At 46.1% G+C, this 21,628-nt stretch overlaps 22 non-coding genes across 22 annotated transcripts; 11 read left to right on the top strand and 11 right to left on the bottom strand.

Annotated features, from left to right (window-relative positions):
* The first annotated feature begins 546 nt into the window (after positions 1–546).
* On the top strand, positions 547–619 carry TRNAR-ACG (transfer RNA arginine (anticodon ACG)). Its single transcript has one exon. It is a non-coding gene; the product is annotated as a tRNA-Arg (tRNA).
* A 1,007-nt stretch (positions 620–1,626) lies between these two features.
* Positions 1,627–1,733, bottom strand: LOC146819779 (U6 spliceosomal RNA). The gene has a single exon (XR_014964274.1). It is a non-coding gene; the product is annotated as a U6 spliceosomal RNA (small nuclear RNA).
* A 772-nt stretch (positions 1,734–2,505) lies between these two features.
* TRNAR-ACG (transfer RNA arginine (anticodon ACG)) lies at positions 2,506–2,578 on the top strand. The gene has a single exon. It is a non-coding gene; the product is annotated as a tRNA-Arg (tRNA).
* A 1,006-nt stretch (positions 2,579–3,584) lies between these two features.
* On the bottom strand, positions 3,585–3,691 carry LOC146819777 (U6 spliceosomal RNA). Its single transcript, XR_014964273.1, has one exon. It is a non-coding gene; the product is annotated as a U6 spliceosomal RNA (small nuclear RNA).
* A 772-nt stretch (positions 3,692–4,463) lies between these two features.
* On the top strand, positions 4,464–4,536 carry TRNAR-ACG (transfer RNA arginine (anticodon ACG)). Its single transcript has one exon. It is a non-coding gene; the product is annotated as a tRNA-Arg (tRNA).
* A 1,000-nt stretch (positions 4,537–5,536) lies between these two features.
* Positions 5,537–5,643, bottom strand: LOC146819775 (U6 spliceosomal RNA). Its single transcript, XR_014964271.1, has one exon. It is a non-coding gene; the product is annotated as a U6 spliceosomal RNA (small nuclear RNA).
* Positions 5,644–6,421: 778 nt separating this feature from the next.
* TRNAR-ACG (transfer RNA arginine (anticodon ACG)) lies at positions 6,422–6,494 on the top strand. Its single transcript has one exon. It is a non-coding gene; the product is annotated as a tRNA-Arg (tRNA).
* Positions 6,495–7,501: 1,007 nt separating this feature from the next.
* LOC146819773 (U6 spliceosomal RNA) lies at positions 7,502–7,608 on the bottom strand. Its single transcript, XR_014964270.1, has one exon. It is a non-coding gene; the product is annotated as a U6 spliceosomal RNA (small nuclear RNA).
* Positions 7,609–8,380: 772 nt separating this feature from the next.
* On the top strand, positions 8,381–8,453 carry TRNAR-ACG (transfer RNA arginine (anticodon ACG)). Its single transcript has one exon. It is a non-coding gene; the product is annotated as a tRNA-Arg (tRNA).
* Positions 8,454–9,460: 1,007 nt separating this feature from the next.
* LOC146819771 (U6 spliceosomal RNA) lies at positions 9,461–9,567 on the bottom strand. Its single transcript, XR_014964269.1, has one exon. It is a non-coding gene; the product is annotated as a U6 spliceosomal RNA (small nuclear RNA).
* A 774-nt stretch (positions 9,568–10,341) lies between these two features.
* On the top strand, positions 10,342–10,414 carry TRNAR-ACG (transfer RNA arginine (anticodon ACG)). The gene has a single exon. It is a non-coding gene; the product is annotated as a tRNA-Arg (tRNA).
* A 1,007-nt stretch (positions 10,415–11,421) lies between these two features.
* LOC146819769 (U6 spliceosomal RNA) lies at positions 11,422–11,528 on the bottom strand. Its single transcript, XR_014964268.1, has one exon. It is a non-coding gene; the product is annotated as a U6 spliceosomal RNA (small nuclear RNA).
* A 772-nt stretch (positions 11,529–12,300) lies between these two features.
* Positions 12,301–12,373, top strand: TRNAR-ACG (transfer RNA arginine (anticodon ACG)). Its single transcript has one exon. It is a non-coding gene; the product is annotated as a tRNA-Arg (tRNA).
* Positions 12,374–13,379: 1,006 nt separating this feature from the next.
* LOC146819767 (U6 spliceosomal RNA) lies at positions 13,380–13,483 on the bottom strand. Its single transcript, XR_014964546.1, has one exon. It is a non-coding gene; the product is annotated as a U6 spliceosomal RNA (small nuclear RNA).
* A 772-nt stretch (positions 13,484–14,255) lies between these two features.
* On the top strand, positions 14,256–14,328 carry TRNAR-ACG (transfer RNA arginine (anticodon ACG)). Its single transcript has one exon. It is a non-coding gene; the product is annotated as a tRNA-Arg (tRNA).
* A 1,007-nt stretch (positions 14,329–15,335) lies between these two features.
* Positions 15,336–15,442, bottom strand: LOC146819765 (U6 spliceosomal RNA). Its single transcript, XR_014964267.1, has one exon. It is a non-coding gene; the product is annotated as a U6 spliceosomal RNA (small nuclear RNA).
* Positions 15,443–16,220: 778 nt separating this feature from the next.
* Positions 16,221–16,293, top strand: TRNAR-ACG (transfer RNA arginine (anticodon ACG)). The gene has a single exon. It is a non-coding gene; the product is annotated as a tRNA-Arg (tRNA).
* Positions 16,294–17,299: 1,006 nt separating this feature from the next.
* Positions 17,300–17,406, bottom strand: LOC146819763 (U6 spliceosomal RNA). Its single transcript, XR_014964266.1, has one exon. It is a non-coding gene; the product is annotated as a U6 spliceosomal RNA (small nuclear RNA).
* A 774-nt stretch (positions 17,407–18,180) lies between these two features.
* Positions 18,181–18,253, top strand: TRNAR-ACG (transfer RNA arginine (anticodon ACG)). The gene has a single exon. It is a non-coding gene; the product is annotated as a tRNA-Arg (tRNA).
* Positions 18,254–19,259: 1,006 nt separating this feature from the next.
* Positions 19,260–19,366, bottom strand: LOC146819761 (U6 spliceosomal RNA). Its single transcript, XR_014964264.1, has one exon. It is a non-coding gene; the product is annotated as a U6 spliceosomal RNA (small nuclear RNA).
* A 778-nt stretch (positions 19,367–20,144) lies between these two features.
* Positions 20,145–20,217, top strand: TRNAR-ACG (transfer RNA arginine (anticodon ACG)). The gene has a single exon. It is a non-coding gene; the product is annotated as a tRNA-Arg (tRNA).
* A 1,006-nt stretch (positions 20,218–21,223) lies between these two features.
* On the bottom strand, positions 21,224–21,330 carry LOC146819759 (U6 spliceosomal RNA). The gene has a single exon (XR_014964263.1). It is a non-coding gene; the product is annotated as a U6 spliceosomal RNA (small nuclear RNA).
* Between the last annotated feature and the right edge of the window lie 298 nt (positions 21,331–21,628).

The following is a 21,628-nucleotide window of genomic DNA, read 5'->3' as shown; positions in this document are numbered from 1 at the left end:
ACTGACAAGGAACATTGTGACATCATGCTGCCTGTGGAACAGTGATATTAAAGGTGAGACAGCTGCACAGTAGGTTAGGTGAAGGGCTCTGAGAGGTGAAAGGCAGCATGCTTGGGTCCCTGGACAAGGTGAGCCTATGACAAGGTGTCTGAATTTTCGCCTGTATTGTAATATTAAACACTTTATTGTTGTACCCGCCTGCTGATTAAGGAGTCCTCAAGATCAGCTCCACACAGACGTGGAACTGATGATGTTAATGCAGAATATTTAAGAAACTGAGGCTGATCTAAAACATTTCCTTGGACCTAGGACCATTTCCCCTGACTTTTAGGTCCTTCGTCCTCCTAAAGTCCTTTGTATAAGTTAGGAACACCTGACAGAACAGAATTTCAGGAGGTCAGGTGGGTTTACTTGTGTCTTCTGGTTGTGAGCAGTAAACGTGGCTAAAAAGGTTGATGGAATGGTGTTTTAAAACACACACACACACACACACACACACACAACTTCTGGTCCTCTTAAGGACAAAAGTATGGGTAATCCTACATGGGGCCAGTGGCGCAATGGATAACGCGTCTGACTACGGATCAGAAGATTGTAGGTTCGACTCCTATCTGGCTCGAAAGGGTCATAGGTCCCTGTTTTATGGTATTCCTGTGGAATTCTTATTTACCTCAGACTTGTTGTAGGTTCAATATTCTCGAGCAGGACTCATCCAGCAGTCGTTCCATGGTAGGGCTGCAGTAATAGGACCACGGCTAGTTAAAAGTTTCCCATTTGCTGCTGGATTCTATGTGAAGGCCGTCATGTGGTGTGCTGCTTTTGTATTTCAACATGGGTCTCTGAGTCTCTAAACTAGGAAAAAATCTTGTTGAGAAAAGTGTGTGTGAGAGGGTCTGTGGGTGCAGGCAGGTGTGTGCACTTGAGTGCTGACCCATTTACATGTGTGAGAGGGACAAGCAAATTGCCTGTGGGATGTAGGCCTACAACTGGAACCAAGCAGCCAGGCAGAACCACAGGTAAGGAGAGAGGAAGGCAGTTCATTATTAGAGCAGGATCATGAGCATCTTGCCCTGCTCCCTTCTGCCCCGATCGGCCACGATCGGCCAAGACCTCTCTATTAGGGTGGAGGGTGAACATTTCTTGGACCTCAGAAACTGAGGGATGCAGCGCCGATATGTCCTCCAAGGGCCTAGAGGACCTGGTGCCCAATCATGCCTGGTGTTTTTCAGCTTACCCGACCAATCTGGTTGCAAGGCGGATTTTAACAGTACTGCTGAAAAGGGACTCCCAGACAGCCCTGAGGCCATAATTTGCATAGGCCCTCCCCTTCTCTTTCTCTTGCTTCCCACAAAGCAACGCATCGCTGGCAGCAGTATAGATTTGGGGGTTGTGAAGAATAATGACAGGGAGGCTGAAGAAGGGAAAGAAAAGTCCCAGAAGTCCTGCAGGCTTCCTTGCTAAATGCAGCTGGCCATAGAGTGCACCTTCATTACTGCGAGGTAAATACATTAAAAATGTTGAGGAGAGACAAATTGAAAAATAGATATTAGGAGGAAAGCACTGGAACCTGCTTTATTATTTCAATTAGTCTTGAAAACATAGAACATTTCTCTCCTGAAAGCTGGTAAAAATATGGAACGCTTCACGAATTTGCGTGTCATCCTTGCGCAGGGGCCATGCTAATCTTCTCTGTATCGTTCCAATTTTAGTATATGTGCCGCCGAAGCGAGCACACTTCATTGATGAACCTACAATGTTTATAAACTCTCTAAATCTACGGTCTCTAGACATAGGGTGGCCTGGCAGAGATGCTCGTATGGCCAGTAAGCATTCAAATCCGAGCCAATGGGCAAAAATGCATGAAGAGTAACAATCCATTATTCTTCACTGCATTTGTGGTCCAGGACTTCACCAATTGGAAGTATGTAGATTATGCCAGGGTTGCAAAGGCTCATGGTTCAGGCTACTGACAAGGAACATTGTGACATCATGCTGCCTGTGGAACAGTGATATTAAAGGTGAGACAGCTGCACAGTAGGTTAGGTGAAGGGCTCTGAGAGGTGAAAGGCAGCATGCTTGGGTCCCTGGACAAGGTGAGCCTATGACAAGGTGTCTGAATTTTCGCCTGTATTGTAATATTAAACACTTTATTGTTGTACCCGCCTGCTGATTAAGGAGTCCTCAAGATCAGCTCCACACAGACGTGGAACTGATGATGTTAATGCAGAATATTTAAGAAACTGAGGCTGATCTAAAACATTTCCTTGGACCTAGGACCATTTCCCCTGACTTTTAGGTCCTTCGTCCTCCTAAAGTCCTTTGTATAAGTTAGGAACACCTGACAGAACAGAATTTCAGGAGGTCAGGTGGGTTTACTTGTGTCTTCTGGTTGTGAGCAGTAAACGTGGCTAAAAAGGTTGATGGAATGGTGTTTTAAAACACACACACACACACACACACAACTTCTGGTCCTCTTAAGGACAAAAGTATGGGTAATCCTACATGGGGCCAGTGGCGCAATGGATAACGCGTCTGACTACGGATCAGAAGATTGTAGGTTCGACTCCTATCTGGCTCGAAAGGGTCATAGGTCCCTGTTTTATGGTATTCCTGTGGAATTCTTATTTACCTCAGACTTGTTGTAGGTTCAATATTCTCGAGCAGGACTCATCCAGCAGTCGTTCCATGGTAGGGCTGCAGTAATAGGACCACGGCTAGTTAAAAGTTTCCCATTTGCTGCTGGATTCTATGTGAAGGCCGTCATGTGGTGTGCTGCTTTTGTATTTCAACATGGGTCTCTGAGTCTCTAAACTAGGAAAAAATCTTGTTGAGAAAAGTGTGTGTGAGAGGGTCTGTGGGTGCAGGCAGGTGTGTGCACTTGAGTGCTGACCCATTTTCATGTGTGAGAGGGACAAGCAAATTGCCTGTGGGATGTAGGCCTACAACTGGAACCAAGCAGCCAGGCAGAACCACAGGTAAGGAGAGAGGAAGGCAGTTCATTATTAGAGCAGGATCATGAGCATCTTGCCCTGCTCCCTTCTGCCCGATCGGCCACGATCGGCCAAGACCTCTCTATTAGGGTGGAGGGTGAACATTTCTTGGACCTCAGAAACTGAGGGATGCAGCGCCGATATGTCCTCCAAGGGCCTAGAGGACCTGGTGCCCAATCATGCCTGGTGTTTTTCAGCTTACCCGACCAATCTGGTTGCAAGGCGGATTTTAACAGTACTGCTGAAAAGGGACTCCCAGACAGCCCTGAGGCCATCATTTGCATAGGCCCTCCCCTTCTCTTTCTCTTGCTTCCCACAAAGCAACGCATCGCTGGCAGCAGTATAGATTTGGGGGTTGTGAAGAATAATGACAGGGAGGCTGAAGAAGGGAAAGAAAAGTCCCAGAAGTCCTGCAGGCTTCCTTGCTAAATGCAGCTGGCCATAGAGTGCACCTTCATTACTGCGAGGTAAATACATTAAAAATGTTGAGGAGAGACAAATTGAAAAATAGATATTAGGAGGAAAGCACTGGAACCTGCTTTATTATTTCAATTAGTCTTGAAAACATAGAACATTTCTCTCCTGAAAGCTGGTAAAAATATGGAACGCTTCACGAATTTGCGTGTCATCCTTGCGCAGGGGCCATGCTAATCTTCTCTGTATCGTTCCAATTTTAGTATATGTGCCGCCGAAGCGAGCACACTTCATTGATGAACCTACAATGTTTATAAACTCTCTAAATCTACGGTCTCTAGACATAGGGTGGCCTGGCAGAGATGCTCGTATGGCCAGTAAGCATTCAAATCTGAGCCAATGGGCAAAAATGCATGAAGAGTAACAATCCATTATTCTTCACTGCATTTGTGGTCCAAGACTTCACCAATTGGAAGTATGTAGATTATGCCAGGGTTGCAAAGGCTCATGGTTCAGGCTACTGACAAGGAACATTGTGACATCATGCTGCCTGTGGAACAGTGATATTAAAGGTGAGACAGCTGCACAGTAGGTTAGGTGAAGGGCTCTGAGAGGTGAAAGGCAGCATGCTTGGGTCCCTGGACAAGGTGAGCCTATGACAAGGTGTCTGAATTTTCGCCTGTATTGTAATATTAAACACTTTATTGTTGTACCCGCCTGCTGATTAAGGAGTCCTCAAGATCAGCTCCACACAGACGTGGAACTGATGATGTTAATGCAGAATATTTAAGAAACTGAGGCTGATCTAAAACATTTCCTTGGACCTAGGACCATTTCCCCTGACTTTTAGGTCCTTCGTCCTCCTAAAGTCCTTTGTATAAGTTAGGAACACCTGACAGAACAGAATTTCAGGAGGTCAGGTGGGTTTACTTGTGTCTTCTGGTTGTGAGCAGTAAACGTGGCTAAAAAGGTTGATGGAATGGTGTTTTAAAACACACACACACACACACACACAACTTCTGGTCCTCTTAAGGACAAAAGTATGGGTAATCCTACATGGGGCCAGTGGCGCAATGGATAACGCGTCTGACTACGGATCAGAAGATTGTAGGTTCGACTCCTATCTGGCTCGAAAGGGTCATAGGTCCCTGTTTTATGGTATTCCTGTGGAATTCTTATTTACCTCAGACTTGTTGTAGGTTCAATATTCTCGAGCAGGACTCATCCAGCAGTCGTTCCATGGTAGGGCTGCAGTAATAGGACCACGGCTAGTTAAAAGTTTCCCATTTGCTGCTGGATTCTATGTGAAGGCCGTCATGTGGTGTGCTGCTTTTGTATTTCAACATGGGTCTCTGAGTCTCTAAACTAGGAAAAAATCTTGTTGAGAAAAGTGTGTGTGAGAGGGTCTGTGGGTGCAGGCAGGTGTGTGCACTTGAGTGCTGACCCATTTACATGTGTGAGAGGGACAAGCAAATTGCCTGTGGGATGTTGTAGGCCTACAACTGGAACCAAGCAGCCAGGCAGAACCACAGGTAAGGAGAGAGGAAGGCAGTTCATTATTAGAGCAGGATCATGAGCATCTTGCCCTGCTCCCTTCTGCCCCGATCGGCCACGACCTCTCTATTAGGGTGGAGCGTGAACATTTCTTGGACCTCAGAAACTGAGGGATGCAGCGCCGATATGTCCTCCAAGGGCCTAGAGGACCTGGTGCCCAATCATGCCTGGTGTTTTTCAGCTTACCCGACCAATCTGGTTGCAAGGCGGATTTTAACAGTACTGCTGAAAAGGGACTCCCAGACAGCCCTGAGGCCATCATTTGCATAGGCCCTCCCCTTCTCTTTCTCTTGCTTCCCACAAAGCAACGCATCGCTGGCAGCAGTATAGATTTGGGGGTTGTGAAGAATAATGACAGGGAGGCTGAAGAAGGGAAAGAAAAGTCCCAGAAGTCCTGCAGGCTTCCTTGCTAAATGCAGCTGGCCATAGAGTGCACCTTCATTACTGCGAGGTAAATACATTAAAAATGTTGAGGAGAGACAAATTGAAAAATAGATATTAGGAGGAAAGCACTGGAACCTGCTTTATTATTTCAATTAGTCTTGAAAACATAGAACATTTCTCTCCTGAAAGCTGGTAAAAATATGGAACGCTTCACGAATTTGCGTGTCATCCTTGCGCAGGGGCCATGCTAATCTTCTCTGTATCGTTCCAATTTTAGTATATGTGCCGCCGAAGCGAGCACACTTCATTGATGAACCTACAATGTTTATAAACTCTCTAAATCTACGGTCTCTAGACATAGGGTGGCCTGGCAGAGATGCTCGTATGGCCAGTAAGCATTCAAATCTGAGCCAATGGGCAAAAATGCATGAAGAGTAACAATCCATTATTCTTCACTGCATTTGTGGTCCAAGACTTCACCAATTGGAAGTATGTAGATTATGCCAGGGTTGCAAAGGCTCATGGTTCAGGCTACTGACAAGGAACATTGTGACATCATGCTGCCTGTGGAACAGTGATATTAAAGGTGAGACAGCTGCACAGTAGGTTAGGTGAAGGGCTCTGAGAGGTGAAAGGCAGCATGCTTGGGTCCCTGGACAAGGTGAGCCTATGACAAGGTGTCTGAATTTTCGCCTGTATTGTAATATTAAACACTTTATTGTTGTACCCGCCTGCTGATTAAGGAGTCCTCAAGATCAGCTCCACACAGACGTGGAACTGATGATGTTAATGCAGAATATTTAAGAAACTGAGGCTGATCTAAAACATTTCCTTGGACCTAGGACCATTTCCCCTGACTTTTAGGTCCTTCGTCCTCCTAAAGTCCTTTGTATAAGTTAGGAACACCTGACAGAACAGAATTTCAGGAGGTCAGGTGGGTTTACTTGTGTCTTCTGGTTGTGAGCAGTAAACGTGGCTAAAAAGGTTGATGGAATGGTGTTTTAAAACACACACACACACACACACACACACACAACTTCTGGTCCTCTTAAGGACAAAAGTATGGGTAATCCTACATGGGGCCAGTGGCGCAATGGATAACGCGTCTGACTACGGATCAGAAGATTGTAGGTTCGACTCCTATCTGGCTCGAAAGGGTCATAGGTCCCTGTTTTATGGTATTCCTGTGGAATTCTTATTTACCTCAGACTTGTTGTAGGTTCAATATTCTCGAGCAGGACTCATCCAGCAGTCGTTCCATGGTAGGGCTGCAGTAATAGGACCACGGCTAGTTAAAAGTTTCCCATTTGCTGCTGGATTCTATGTGAAGGCCGTCATGTGGTGTGCTGCTTTTGTATTTCAACATGGGTCTCTGAGTCTCTAAACTAGGAAAAAATCTTGTTGAGAAAAGTGTGTGTGAGAGGGTCTGTGGGTGCAGGCAGGTGTGTGTACTTGAGTGCTGACCCATTTACATGTGTGAGAGGGACAAGCAAATTGCCTGTGGGATGTAGGCCTACAACTGGAACCAAGCAGCCAGGCAGAACCACAGGTAAGGAGAGAGGAAGGCAGTTCATTATTAGAGCAGGATCATGAGCATCTTGCCCTGCTCCCTTCTGCCCCGATCGGCCACGATCGGCCAAGACCTCTCTATTAGGGTGGAGGGTGAACATTTCTTGGACCTCAGAAACTGAGGGATGCAGCGCCGATATGTCCTCCAAGGGCCTAGAGGACCTGGTGCCCAATCATGCCTGGTGTTTTTCAGCTTACCCGACCAATCTGGTTGCAAGGCGGATTTTAACAGTACTGCTGAAAAGGGACTCCCAGACAGCCCTGAGGCCATCATTTGCATAGGCCCTCCCCTTCTCTTTCTCTTGCTTCCCACAAAGCAACGCATCGCTGGCAGCAGTATAGATTTGGGGGTTGTGAAGAATAATGACAGGGAGGCTGAAGAAGGGAAAGAAAAGTCCCAGAAGTCCTGCAGGCTTCCTTGCTAAATGCAGCTGGCCATAGAGTGCACCTTCATTACTGCGAGGTAAATACATTAAAAATGTTGAGGAGAGACAAATTGAAAAATAGATATTAGGAGGAAAGCACTGGAACCTGCTTTATTATTTCAATTAGTCTTGAAAACATAGAACATTTCTCTCCTGAAAGCTGGTAAAAATATGGAACGCTTCACGAATTTGCGTGTCATCCTTGCGCAGGGGCCATGCTAATCTTCTCTGTATCGTTCCAATTTTAGTATATGTGCCGCCGAAGCGAGCACACTTCATTGATGAACCTACAATGTTTATAAACTCTCTAAATCTACGGTCTCTAGACATAGGGTGGCCTGGCAGAGATGCTCGTATGGCCAGTAAGCATTCAAATCCGAGCCAATGGGCAAAAATGCATGAAGAGTAACAATCCATTATTCTTCACTGCATTTGTGGTCCAGGACTTCACCAATTGGAAGTATGTAGATTATGCCAGGGTTGCAAAGGCTCATGGTTCAGGCTACTGACAAGGAACATTGTGACATCATGCTGCCTGTGGAACAGTGATATTAAAGGTGAGACAGCTGCACAGTAGGTTAGGTGAAGGGCTCTGAGAGGTGAAAGGCAGCATGCTTGGGTCCCTGGACAAGGTGAGCCTATGACAAGGTGTCTGAATTTTCGCCTGTATTGTAATATTAAACACTTTATTGTTGTACCCGCCTGCTGATTAAGGAGTCCTCAAGATCAGCTCCACACAGACGTGGAACTGATGATGTTAATGCAGAATATTTAAGAAACTGAGGCTGATCTAAAACATTTCCTTGGACCTAGGACCATTTCCCCTGACTTTTAGGTCCTTCGTCCTCCTAAAGTCCTTTGTATAAGTTAGGAACACCTGACAGAACAGAATTTCAGGAGGTCAGGTGGGTTTACTTGTGTCTTCTGGTTGTGAGCAGTAAACGTGGCTAAAAAGGTTGATGGAATGGTGTTTTAAAACACACACACACACACACACACAACTTCTGGTCCTCTTAAGGACAAAAGTATGGGTAATCCTACATGGGGCCAGTGGCGCAATGGATAACGCGTCTGACTACGGATCAGAAGATTGTAGGTTCGACTCCTATCTGGCTCGAAAGGGTCATAGGTCCCTGTTTTATGGTATTCCTGTGGAATTCTTATTTACCTCAGACTTGTTGTAGGTTCAATATTCTCGAGCAGGACTCATCCAGCAGTCGTTCCATGGTAGGGCTGCAGTAATAGGACCACGGCTAGTTAAAAGTTTCCCATTTGCTGCTGGATTCTATGTGAAGGCCGTCATGTGGTGTGCTGCTTTTGTATTTCAACATGGGTCTCTGAGTCTCTAAACTAGGAAAAAATCTTGTTGAGAAAAGTGTGTGTGAGAGGGTCTGTGGGTGCAGGCAGGTGTGTGCACTTGAGTGCTGACCCATTTACATGTGTGAGAGGGACAAGCAAATTGCCTGTGGGATGTAGGCCTACAACTGGAACCAAGCAGCCAGGCAGAACCACAGGTAAGGAGAGAGGAAGGCAGTTCATTATTAGAGCAGGATCATGAGCATCTTGCCCTGCTCCCTTCTGCCCCGATCGGCCACGATCGGCCAAGACCTCTCTATTAGGGTGGAGGGTGAACATTTCTTGGACCTCAGAAACTGAGGGATGCAGCGCCGATATGTCCTCCAAGGGCCTAGAGGACCTGGTGCCCAATCATGCCTGGTGTTTTTCAGCTTACCCGACCAATCTGGTTGCAAGGCGGATTTTAACAGTACTGCTGAAAAGGGACTCCCAGACAGCCCTGAGGCCATCATTTGCATAGGCCCTCCCCTTCTCTTTCTCTTGCTTCCCACAAAGCAACGCATCGCTGGCAGCAGTATAGATTTGGGGGTTGTGAAGAATAATGACAGGGAGGCTGAAGAAGGGAAAGAAAAGTCCCAGAAGTCCTGCAGGCTTCCTTGCTAAATGCAGCTGGCCATAGAGTGCACCTTCATTACTGCGAGGTAAATACATTAAAAATGTTGAGGAGAGACAAATTGAAAAATAGATATTAGGAGGAAAGCACTGGAACCTGCTTTATTATTTCAATTAGTCTTGAAAACATAGAACATTTCTCTCCTGAAAGCTGGTAAAAATATGGAACGCTTCACGAATTTGCGTGTCATCCTTGCGCAGGGGCCATGCTAATCTTCTCTGTATCGTTCCAATTTTAGTATATGTGCCGCCGAAGCGAGCACACTTCATTGATGAACCTACAATGTTTATAAACTCTCTAAATCTACGGTCTCTAGACATAGGGTGGCCTGGCAGAGATGCTCGTATGGCCAGTAAGCATTCAAATCTGAGCCAATGGGCAAAAATGCATGAAGAGTAACAATCCATTATTCTTCACTGCATTTGTGGTCCAAGACTTCACCAATTGGAAGTATGTAGATTATGCCAGGGTTGCAAAGGCTCATGGTTCAGGCTACTGACAAGGAACATTGTGACATCATGCTGCCTGTGGAACAGTGATATTAAAGGTGAGACAGCTGCACAGTAGGTTAGGTGAAGGGCTCTGAGAGGTGAAAGGCAGCATGCTTGGGTCCCTGGACAAGGTGAGCCTATGACAAGGTGTCTGAATTTTCGCCTGTATTGTAATATTAAACACTTTATTGTTGTACCCGCCTGCTGATTAAGGAGTCCTCAAGATCAGCTCCACACAGACGTGGAACTGATGATGTTAATGCAGAATATTTAAGAAACTGAGGCTGATCTAAAACATTTCCTTGGACCTAGGACCATTTCCCCTGACTTTTAGGTCCTTCGTCCTCCTAAAGTCCTTTGTATAAGTTAGGAACACCTGACAGAACAGAATTTCAGGAGGTCAGGTGGGTTTACTTGTGTCTTCTGGTTGTGAGCAGTAAACGTGGCTAAAAAGGTTGATGGAATGGTGTTTTAAAACACACACACACACACACACACACAACTTCTGGTCCTCTTAAGGACAAAAGTATGGGTAATCCTACATGGGGCCAGTGGCGCAATGGATAACGCGTCTGACTACGGATCAGAAGATTGTAGGTTCGACTCCTATCTGGCTCGAAAGGGTCATAGGTCCCTGTTTTATGGTATTCCTGTGGAATTCTTATTTACCTCAGACTTGTTGTAGGTTCAATCTTCTCGAGCAGGACTCATCCAGCAGTCGTTCCATGGTAGGGCTGCAGTAATAGGACCACGGCTAGTTAAAAGTTTCCCATTTGCTGCTGGATTCTATGTGAAGGCCGTCATGTGGTGTGCTGCTTTTGTATTTCAACATGGGTCTCTGAGTCTCTAAACTAGGAAAAAATCTTGTTGAGAAAAGTGTGTGTGAGAGGGTCTGTGGGTGCAGGCAGGTGTGTGCACTTGAGTGCTGACCCATTTACATGTGTGAGAGGGACAAGCAAATTGCCTGTGGGATGTAGGCCTACAACTGGAACCAAGCAGCCAGGCAGAACCACAGGTAAGGAGAGAGGAAGGCAGTTCATTATTAGAGCAGGATCATGAGCATCTTGCCCTGCTCCCTTCTGCCCCGATCGGCCACGATCGGCCAAGACCTCTCTATTAGGGTGGAGGGTGAACATTTCTTGGACCTCAGAAACTGAGGGATGCAGCGCCGATATGTCCTCCAAGGGCCTAGAGGACCTGGTGCCCAATCATGCCTGGTGTTTTTCAGCTTACCCGACCAATCTGGTTGCAAGGCGGATTTTAACAGTACTGCTGAAAAGGGACTCCCAGACAGCCCTGAGGCCATCATTTGCATAGGCCCTCCCCTTCTCTTTCTCTTGCTTCCCACAAAGCAACGCATCGCTGGCAGCAGTATAGATTTGGGGGTTGTGAAGAATAATGACAGGGAGGCTGAAGAAGGGAAAGAAAAGTCCCAGAAGTCCTGCAGGCTTCCTTGCTAAATGCAGCTGGCCATAGAGTGCACCTTCATTACTGCGAGGTAAATACATTAAAAATGTTGAGGAGAGACAAATTGAAAAATAGATATTAGGAGGAAAGCACTGGAACCTGCTTTATTATTTCAATTAGTCTTGAAAACATAGAACATTTCTCTCCTGAAAGCTGGTAAAAATATGGAACGCTTCACGAATTTGCGTGTCATCCTTGCGCAGGGGCCATGCTAATCTTCTCTGTATCGTTCCAATTTTAGTATATGTGCCGCCGAAGCGAGCACACTTCATTGATGAACCTACAATGTTTATAAACTCTCTAAATCTACGGTCTCTAGACATAGGGTGGCCTGGCAGAGATGCTCGTATGGCCAGTAAGCATTCAAATCTGAGCCAATGGGCAAAAATGCATGAAGAGTAACAATCCATTATTCTTCACTGCATTTGTGGTCCAAGACTTCACCAATTGGAAGTATGTAGATTATGCCAGGGTTGCAAAGGCTCATGGTTCAGGCTACTGACAAGGAACATTGTGACATCATGCTGCCTGTGGAACAGTGATATTAAAGGTGAGACAGCTGCACAGTAGGTTAGGTGAAGGGCTCTGAGAGGTGAAAGGCAGCATGCTTGGGTCCCTGGACAAGGTGAGCCTATGACAAGGTGTCTGAATTTTCGCCTGTATTGTAATATTAAACACTTTATTGTTGTACCCGCCTGCTGATTAAGGAGTCCTCAAGATCAGCTCCACACAGACGTGGAACTGATGATGTTAATGCAGAATATTTAAGAAACTGAGGCTGATCTAAAACATTTCCTTGGACCTAGGACCATTTCCCCTGACTTTTAGGTCCTTCGTCCTCCTAAAGTCCTTTGTATAAGTTAGGAACACCTGACAGAACAGAATTTCAGGAGGTCAGGTGGGTTTACTTGTGTCTTCTGGTTGTGAGCAGTAAACGTGGCTAAAAAGGTTGATGGAATGGTGTTTTAAAACACACACACACACACACACACAACTTCTGGTCCTCTTAAGGACAAAAGTATGGGTAATCCTACATGGGGCCAGTGGCGCAATGGATAACGCGTCTGACTACGGATCAGAAGATTGTAGGTTCGACTCCTATCTGGCTCGAAAGGGTCATAGGTCCCTGTTTTATGGTATTCCTGTGGAATTCTTATTTACCTCAGACTTGTTGTAGGTTCAATCTTCTCGAGCAGGACTCATCCAGCAGTCGTTCCATGGTAGGGCTGCAGTAATAGGACCACGGCTAGTTAAAAGTTTCCCATTTGCTGCTGGATTCTATGTGAAGGCCGTCATGTGGTGTGCTGCTTTTGTATTTCAACATGGGTCTCTGAGTCTCTAAACTAGGAAAAAATCTTGTTGAGAAAAGTGTGTGTGAGAGGGTCTGTGGGTGCAGGCAGGTGTGTGCACTTGAGTGCTGACCCATTTACATGTGTGAGAGGGACAAGCAAATTGCCTGTGGGATGTAGGCCTACAACTGGAACCAAGCAGCCAGGCAGAACCACAGGTAAGGAGAGAGGAAGGCAGTTCATTATTAGAGCAGGATCATGAGCATCTTGCCCTGCTCCCTTCTGCCCGATCGGCCACGATCGGCCAAGACCTCTCTATTAGGGTGGAGGGTGAACATTTCTTGGACCTCAGAAACTGAGGGATGCAGCGCCGATATGTCCTCCAAGGGCCTAGAGGACCTGGTGCCCAATCATGCCTGGTGTTTTTCAGCTTACCCGACCAATCTGGTTGCAAGGCGGATTTTAACAGTACTGCTGAAAAGGGACTCCCAGACAGCCCTGAGGCCATCATTTGCATAGGCCCTCCCCTTCTCTTTCTCTTGCTTCCCACAAAGCAACGCATCGCTGGCAGCAGTATAGATTTGGGGGTTGTGAAGAATAATGACAGGGAGGCTGAAGAAGGGAAAGAAAAGTCCCAGAAGTCCTGCAGGCTTCCTTGCTAAATGCAGCTGGCCATAGAGTGCACCTTCATTACTGCGAGGTAAATACATTAAAAATGTTGAGGAGAGACAAATTGAAAAATAGATATTAGGAGGAAAGCACTGGAACCTGCTTTATTATTTCAATTAGTCTTGAAAACATAGAACATTTCTCTCCTGAAAGCTGGTAAAAATATGGAACGCTTCACGAATTTGCGTGTCATCCCGCAGGGGCCATGCTAATCTTCTCTGTATCGTTCCAATTTTAGTATATGTGCCGCCGAAGCGAGCACACTTCATTGATGAACCTACAATGTTTATAAACTCTCTAAATCTACGGTCTCTAGACATAGGGTGGCCTGGCAGAGATGCTCGTATGGCCAGTAAGCATTCAAATCTGAGCCAATGGGCAAAAATGCATGAAGAGTAACAATCCATTATTCTTCACTGCATTTGTGGTCCAAGACTTCACCAATTGGAAGTATGTAGATTATGCCAGGGTTGCAAAGGCTCATGGTTCAGGCTACTGACAAGGAACATTGTGACATCATGCTGCCTGTGGAACAGTGATATTAAAGGTGAGACAGCTGCACAGTAGGTTAGGTGAAGGGCTCTGAGAGGTGAAAGGCAGCATGCTTGGGTCCCTGGACAAGGTGAGCCTATGACAAGGTGTCTGAATTTTCGCCTGTATTGTAATATTAAACACTTTATTGTTGTACCCGCCTGCTGATTAAGGAGTCCTCAAGATCAGCTCCACACAGACGTGGAACTGATGATGTTAATGCAGAATATTTAAGAAACTGAGGCTGATCTAAAACATTTCCTTGGACCTAGGACCATTTCCCCTGACTTTTAGGTCCTTCGTCCTCCTAAAGTCCTTTGTATAAGTTAGGAACACCTGACAGAACAGAATTTCAGGAGGTCAGGTGGGTTTACTTGTGTCTTCTGGTTGTGAGCAGTAAACGTGGCTAAAAAGGTTGATGGAATGGTGTTTTAAAACACACACACACACACACACACAACTTCTGGTCCTCTTAAGGACAAAAGTATGGGTAATCCTACATGGGGCCAGTGGCGCAATGGATAACGCGTCTGACTACGGATCAGAAGATTGTAGGTTCGACTCCTATCTGGCTCGAAAGGGTCATAGGTCCCTGTTTTATGGTATTCCTGTGGAATTCTTATTTACCTCAGACTTGTTGTAGGTTCAATCTTCTCGAGCAGGACTCATCCAGCAGTCGTTCCATGGTAGGGCTGCAGTAATAGGACCACGGCTAGTTAAAAGTTTCCCATTTGCTGCTGGATTCTATGTGAAGGCCGTCATGTGGTGTGCTGCTTTTGTATTTCAACATGGGTCTCTGAGTCTCTAAACTAGGAAAAAATCTTGTTGAGAAAAGTGTGTGTGAGAGGGTCTGTGGGTGCAGGCAGGTGTGTGCACTTGAGTGCTGACCCATTTACATGTGTGAGAGGGACAAGCAAATTGCCTGTGGGATGTAGGCCTACAACTGGAACCAAGCAGCCAGGCAGAACCACAGGTAAGGAGAGAGGAAGGCAGTTCATTATTAGAGCAGGATCATGAGCATCTTGCCCTGCTCCCTTCTGCCCCGATCGGCCACGATCGGCCAAGACCTCTCTATTAGGGTGGAGGGTGAACATTTCTTGGACCTCAGAAACTGAGGGATGCAGCGCCGATATGTCCTCCAAGGGCCTAGAGGACCTGGTGCCCAATCATGCCTGGTGTTTTTCAGCTTACCCGACCAATCTGGTTGCAAGGCGGATTTTAACAGTACTGCTGAAAAGGGACTCCCAGACAGCCCTGAGGCCATCATTTGCATAGGCCCTCCCCTTCTCTTTCTCTTGCTTCCCACAAAGCAACGCATCGCTGGCAGCAGTATAGATTTGGGGGTTGTGAAGAATAATGACAGGGAGGCTGAAGAAGGGAAAGAAAAGTCCCAGAAGTCCTGCAGGCTTCCTTGCTAAATGCAGCTGGCCATAGAGTGCACCTTCATTACTGCGAGGTAAATACATTAAAAATGTTGAGGAGAGACAAATTGAAAAATAGATATTAGGAGGAAAGCACTGGAACCTGCTTTATTATTTCAATTAGTCTTGAAAACATAGAACATTTCTCTCCTGAAAGCTGGTAAAAATATGGAACGCTTCACGAATTTGCGTGTCATCCTTGCGCAGGGGCCATGCTAATCTTCTCTGTATCGTTCCAATTTTAGTATATGTGCCGCCGAAGCGAGCACACTTCATTGATGAACCTACAATGTTTATAAACTCTCTAAATCTACGGTCTCTAGACATAGGGTGGCCTGGCAGAGATGCTCGTATGGCCAGTAAGCATTCAAATCTGAGCCAATGGGCAAAAATGCATGAAGAGTAACAATCCATTATTCTTCACTGCATTTGTGGTCCAAGACTTCACCAATTGGAAGTATGTAGATTATGCCAGGGTTGCAAAGGCTCATGGTTCAGGCTACTGACAAGGAACATTGTGACATCATGCTGCCTGTGGAACAGTGATATTAAAGGTGAGACAGCTGCACAGTAGGTTAGGTGAAGGGCTCTGAGAGGTGAAAGGCAGCATGCTTGGGTCCCTGGACAAGGTGAGCCTATGACAAGGTGTCTGAATTTTCGCCTGTATTGTAATATTAAACACTTTATTGTTGTACCCGCCTGCTGATTAAGGAGTCCTCAAGATCAGCTCCACACAGACGTGGAACTGATGATGTTAATGCAGAATATTTAAGAAACTGAGGCTGATCTAAAACATTTCCTTGGACCTAGGACCATTTCCCCTGACTTTTAGGTCCTTCGTCCTCCTAAAGTCCTTTGTATAAGTTAGGAACACCTGACAGAACAGAATTTCAGGAGGTCAGGTGGGTTTACTTGTGTCTTCTGGTTGTGAGCAGTAAACGTGGCTAAAAAGGTTGATGGAATAGTGTTTTAAAACACACACACACACACACACACACACACAACTTCTGGTCCTCTTAAGGACAAAAGTATGGGTAATCCTACATGGGGCCAGTGGCGCAATGGATAACGCGTCTGACTACGGATCAGAAGATTGTAGGTTCGACTCCTATCTGGCTCGAAAGGGTCATAGGTCCCTGTTTTATGGTATTCCTGTGGAATTCTTATTTACCTCAGACTTGTTGTAGGTTCAATCTTCTCGAGCAGGACTCATCCAGCAGTCGTTCCATGGTAGGGCTGCAGTAATAGGACCACGGCTAGTTAAAAGTTTCCCATTTGCTGCTGGATTCTATGTGAAGGCCGTCATGTGGTGTGCTGCTTTTGTATTTCAACATGGGTCTCTGAGTCTCTAAACTAGGAAAAAATCTTGTTGAGAAAAGTGTGTGTGAGAGGGTCTGTGGGTGCAGGCAGGTGTGTGCACTTGAGTGCTGACCCATTTACATGTGTGAGAGGGACAAGCAAATTGCCTGTGGGATGTAGGCCTACAACTGGAACCAAGCAGCCAGGCAGAACCACAGGTAAGGAGAGAGGAAGGCAGTTCATTATTAGAGCAGGATCATGAGCATCTTGCCCTGCTCCCTTCTGCCCGATCGGCCACGATCGGCCAAGACCTCTCTATTAGGGTGGAGGGTGAACATTTCTTGGACCTCAGAAACTGAGGGATGCAGCGCCGATATGTCCTCCAAGGGCCTAGAGGACCTGGTGCCCAATCATGCCTGGTGTTTTTCAGCTTACCCGACCAATCTGGTTGCAAGGCGGATTTTAACAGTACTGCTGAAAAGGGACTCCCAGACAGCCCTGAGGCCATCATTTGCATAGGCCCTCCCCTTCTCTTTCTCTTGCTTCCCACAAAGCAACGCATCGCTGGCAGCAGTATAGATTTGGGGGTTGTGAAGAATAATGACAGGGAGGCTGAAGAAGGGAAAGAAAAGTCCCAGAAGTCCTGCAGGCTTCCTTGCTAAATGCAGCTGGCCATAGAGTGCACCTTCATTACTGCGAGGTAAATACATTAAAAATGTTGAGGAGAGACAAATTGAAAAATAGATATTAGGAGGAAAGCACTGGAACCTGCTTTATTATTTCAATTAGTCTTGAAAACATAGAACATTTCTCTCCTGAAAGCTGGTAAAAATATGGAACGCTTCACGAATTTGCGTGTCATCCTTGCGCAGGGGCCATGCTAATCTTCTCTGTATCGTTCCAATTTTAGTATATGTGCCGCCGAAGCGAGCACACTTCATTGATGAACCTACAATGTTTATAAACTCTCTAAATCTACGGTCTCTAGACATAGGGTGGCCTGGCAGAGATGCTCGTATGGCCAGTAAGCATTCAAATCTGAGCCAATGGGCAAAAATGCATGAAGAGTAACAATCCATTATTCTTCACTGCATTTGTGGTCCAAGACTTCACCAATTGGAAGTATGTAGATTATGCCAGGGTTGCAAAGGCTCATGGTTCAGGCTACTGACAAGGAACATTGTGACATCATGCTGCCTGTGGAACAGTGATATTAAAGGTGAGACAGCTGCACAGTAGGTTAGGTGAAGGGCTCTGAGAGGTGAAAGGCAGCATGCTTGGGTCCCTGGACAAGGTGAGCCTATGACAAGGTGTCTGAATTTTCGCCTGTATTGTAATATTAAACACTTTATTGTTGTACCCGCCTGCTGATTAAGGAGTCCTCAAGATCAGCTCCACACAGACGTGGAACTGATGATGTTAATGCAGAATATTTAAGAAACTGAGGCTGATCTAAAACATTTCCTTGGACCTAGGACCATTTCCCCTGACTTTTAGGTCCTTCGTCCTCCTAAAGTCCTTTGTATAAGTTAGGAACACCTGACAGAACAGAATTTCAGGAGGTCAGGTGGGTTTACTTGTGTCTTCTGGTTGTGAGCAGTAAACGTGGCTAAAAAGGTTGATGGAATGGTGTTTTAAAACACACACACACACACACACACACAACTTCTGGTCCTCTTAAGGACAAAAGTATGGGTAATCCTACATGGGGCCAGTGGCGCAATGGATAACGCGTCTGACTACGGATCAGAAGATTGTAGGTTCGACTCCTATCTGGCTCGAAAGGGTCATAGGTCCCTGTTTTATGGTATTCCTGTGGAATTCTTATTTACCTCAGACTTGTTGTAGGTTCAATCTTCTCGAGCAGGACTCATCCAGCAGTCGTTCCATGGTAGGGCTGCAGTAATAGGACCACGGCTAGTTAAAAGTTTCCCATTTGCTGCTGGATTCTATGTGAAGGCCGTCATGTGGTGTGCTGCTTTTGTATTTCAACATGGGTCTCTGAGTCTCTAAACTAGGAAAAAATCTTGTTGAGAAAAGTGTGTGTGAGAGGGTCTGTGGGTGCAGGCAGGTGTGTGCACTTGAGTGCTGACCCATTTACATGTGTGAGAGGGACAAGCAAATTGCCTGTGGGATGTAGGCCTACAACTGGAACCAAGCAGCCAGGCAGAACCACAGGTAAGGAGAGAGGAAGGCAGTTCATTATTAGAGCAGGATCATGAGCATCTTGCCCTGCTCCCTTCTGCCCGATCGGCCACGATCGGCCAAGACCTCTCTATTAGGGTGGAGGGTGAACATTTCTTGGACCTCAGAAACTGAGGGATGCAGCGCCGATATGTCCTCCAAGGGCCTAGAGGACCTGGTGCCCAATCATGCCTGGTGTTTTTCAGCTTACCCGACCAATCTGGTTGCAAGGCGGATTTTAACAGTACTGCTGAAAAGGGACTCCCAGACAGCCCTGAGGCCATCATTTGCATAGGCCCTCCCCTTCTCTTTCTCTTGCTTCCCACAAAGCAACGCATCGCTGGCAGCAGTATAGATTTGGGGGTTGTGAAGAATAATGACAGGGAGGCTGAAGAAGGGAAAGAAAAGTCCCAGAAGTCCTGCAGGCTTCCTTGCTAAATGCAGCTGGCCATAGAGTGCACCTTCATTACTGCGAGGTAAATACATTAAAAATGTTGAGGAGAGACAAATTGAAAAATAGATATTAGGAGGAAAGCACTGGAACCTGCTTTATTATTTCAATTAGTCTTGAAAACATAGAACATTTCTCTCCTGAAAGCTGGTAAAAATATGGAACGCTTCACGAATTTGCGTGTCATCCTTGCGCAGGGGCCATGCTAATCTTCTCTGTATCGTTCCAATTTTAGTATATGTGCCGCCGAAGCGAGCACACTTCATTGATGAACCTACAATGTTTATAAACTCTCTAAATCTACGGTCTCTAGACATAGGGTGGCCTGGCAGAGATGCTCGTATGGCCAGTAAGCATTCAAATCTGAGCCAATGGGCAAAAATGCATGAAGAGTAACAATCCATTATTCTTCACTGCATTTGTGGTCCAAGACTTCACCAATTGGAAGTATGTAGATTATGCCAGGGTTGCAAAGGCTCATGGTTCAGGCTACTGACAAGGAACATTGTGACATCATGCTGCCTGTGGAACAGTGATATTAAAGGTGAGACAGCTGCACAGTAGGTTAGGTGAAGGGCTCTGAGAGGTGAAAGGCAGCATGCTTGGGTCCCTGGACAAGGTGAGCCTATGACAAGGTGTCTGAATTTTCGCCTGTATTGTAATATTAAACACTTTATTGTTGTACCCGCCTGCTGATTAAGGAGTCCTCAAGATCAGCTCCACACAGACGTGGAACTGATGATGTTAATGCAGAATATTTAAGAAACTGAGGCTGATCTAAAACATTTCCTTGGACCTAGGACCATTTCCCCTGACTTTTAGGTCCTTCGTCCTCCTAAAGTCCTTTGTATAAGTTAGGAACACCTGACAGAACAGAATTTCAGGAGGTCAGGTGGGTTTACTTGTGTCTTCTGGTTGTGAGCAGTAAACGTGGCTAAAAAGGTTGATGGAATAGTGTTTTAAAACACACACACACACACACACACACACACAACTTCTGGTCCTCTTAAGGACAAAAGTATGGGTAATCCTACATGGGGCCAGTGGCGCAATGGATAACGCGTCTGACTACGGATCAGAAGATTGTAGGTTCGACTCCTATCTGGCTCGAAAGGGTCATAGGTCCCTGTTTTATGGTATTCCTGTGGAATTCTTATTTACCTCAGACTTGTTGTAGGTTCAATCTTCTCGAGCAGGACTCATCCAGCAGTCGTTCCATGGTAGGGCTGCAGTAATAGGACCACGGCTAGTTAAAAGTTTCCCATTTGCTGCTGGATTCTATGTGAAGGCCGTCATGTGGTGTGCTGCTTTTGTATTTCAACATGGGTCTCTGAGTCTCTAAACTAGGAAAAAATCTTGTTGAGAAAAGTGTGTGTGAGAGGGTCTGTGGGTGCAGGCAGGTGTGTGCACTTGAGTGCTGACCCATTTACATGTGTGAGAGGGACAAGCAAATTGCCTGTGGGATGTAGGCCTACAACTGGAACCAAGCAGCCAGGCAGAACCACAGGTAAGGAGAGAGGAAGGCAGTTCATTATTAGAGCAGGATCATGAGCATCTTGCCCTGCTCCCTTCTGCCCGATCGGCCACGATCGGCCAAGACCTCTCTATTAGGGTGGAGGGTGAACATTTCTTGGACCTCAGAAACTGAGGGATGCAGCGCCGATATGTCCTCCAAGGGCCTAGAGGACCTGGTGCCCAATCATGCCTGGTGTTTTTCAGCTTACCCGACCAATCTGGTTGCAAGGCGGATTTTAACAGTACTGCTGAAAAGGGACTCCCAGACAGCCCTGAGGCCATCATTTGCATAGGCCCTCCCCTTCTCTTTCTCTTGCTTCCCACAAAGCAACGCATCGCTGGCAGCAGTATAGATTTGGGGGTTGTGAAGAATAATGACAGGGAGGCTGAAGAAGGGAAAGAAAAGTCCCAGAAGTCCTGCAGGCTTCCTTGCTAAATGCAGCTGGCCATAGAGTGCACCTTCATTACTGCGAGGTAAATACATTAAAAATGTTGAGGAGAGACAAATTGAAAAATAGATATTAGGAGGAAAGCACTGGAACCTGCTTTATTATTTCAATTAGTCTTGAAAACATAGAACATTTCTCTCCTGAAAGCTGGTAAAAATATGGAACGCTTCACGAATTTGCGTGTCATCCTTGCGCAGGGGCCATGCTAATCTTCTCTGTATCGTTCCAATTTTAGTATATGTGCCGCCGAAGCGAGCACACTTCATTGATGAACCTACAATGTTTATAAACTCTCTAAATCTACGGTCTCTAGACATAGGGTGGCCTGGCAGAGATGCTCGTATGGCCAGTAAGCATTCAAATCTGAGCCAATGGGCAAAAATGCATGAAGAGTAACAATCCATTATTCTTCACTGCATTTGTGGTCCAAGACTTCACCAATTGGAAGTATGTAGATTATGCCAGGGTTGCAAAGGCTCATGGTTCAGGCTACTGACAAGGAACATTGTGACATCATGCTGCCTGTGGAACAGTGATATTAAAGGTGAGACAGCTGC

This window comes from Triturus cristatus, chromosome 6, assembly GCF_964204655.1.
Source record: "Triturus cristatus chromosome 6, aTriCri1.1, whole genome shotgun sequence".
NCBI classification, from domain to species: domain Eukaryota; kingdom Metazoa; phylum Chordata; class Amphibia; order Caudata; family Salamandridae; genus Triturus; species Triturus cristatus.
This window is presented reverse-complemented; position numbering and strand designations above follow the sequence as displayed.